Genomic DNA, 455 nt, shown 5'->3' on the forward strand with positions numbered 1-455 from the left:
AGTGAGACTCTTATCTTTAAAAAATAAAAGTTTCCAAGTAACATGCTTACTGCAAAAATAAACAAATAAATCATAAAAAGTATGAAGAATTTTATCACTAAAATTGCAATGATCACCAGATAGTACAGGATTGGTTGCAATGACTGTAATTTTGGTTTACCTGAAAGTATTGTTTTTGCACATTTCGATCGCTCCAACTAACAAAGACAGTAAATATTGGCTGGGCGTGGTGGCTCACACCTGTAATCCTAGCACTCTGGGAGGCCAAGGAGGGCGGATTGTTTGAGCTCAGGAGTTTGAAACCAGCCTGAGCAAGAGCGAGACCCTGTCTCTACTAAAAAAATAGAAAAATTATCCGAACAATTAAAAATATATAGAAAAAATTAGCCGGGCATGGTGGCTCATGCCTGTAGTCCCAGCTACTCGGGAGGCTGAGGCAGGAGGAGCTCTTGAGC

This window comes from Propithecus coquereli, unplaced genomic scaffold (assembly GCF_000956105.1).
Source record: "Propithecus coquereli isolate 6110/MARCELLA unplaced genomic scaffold, Pcoq_1.0 Scaffold7964, whole genome shotgun sequence".
Classification (NCBI taxonomy): Eukaryota; Metazoa; Chordata; class Mammalia; order Primates; family Indriidae; genus Propithecus; species Propithecus coquereli.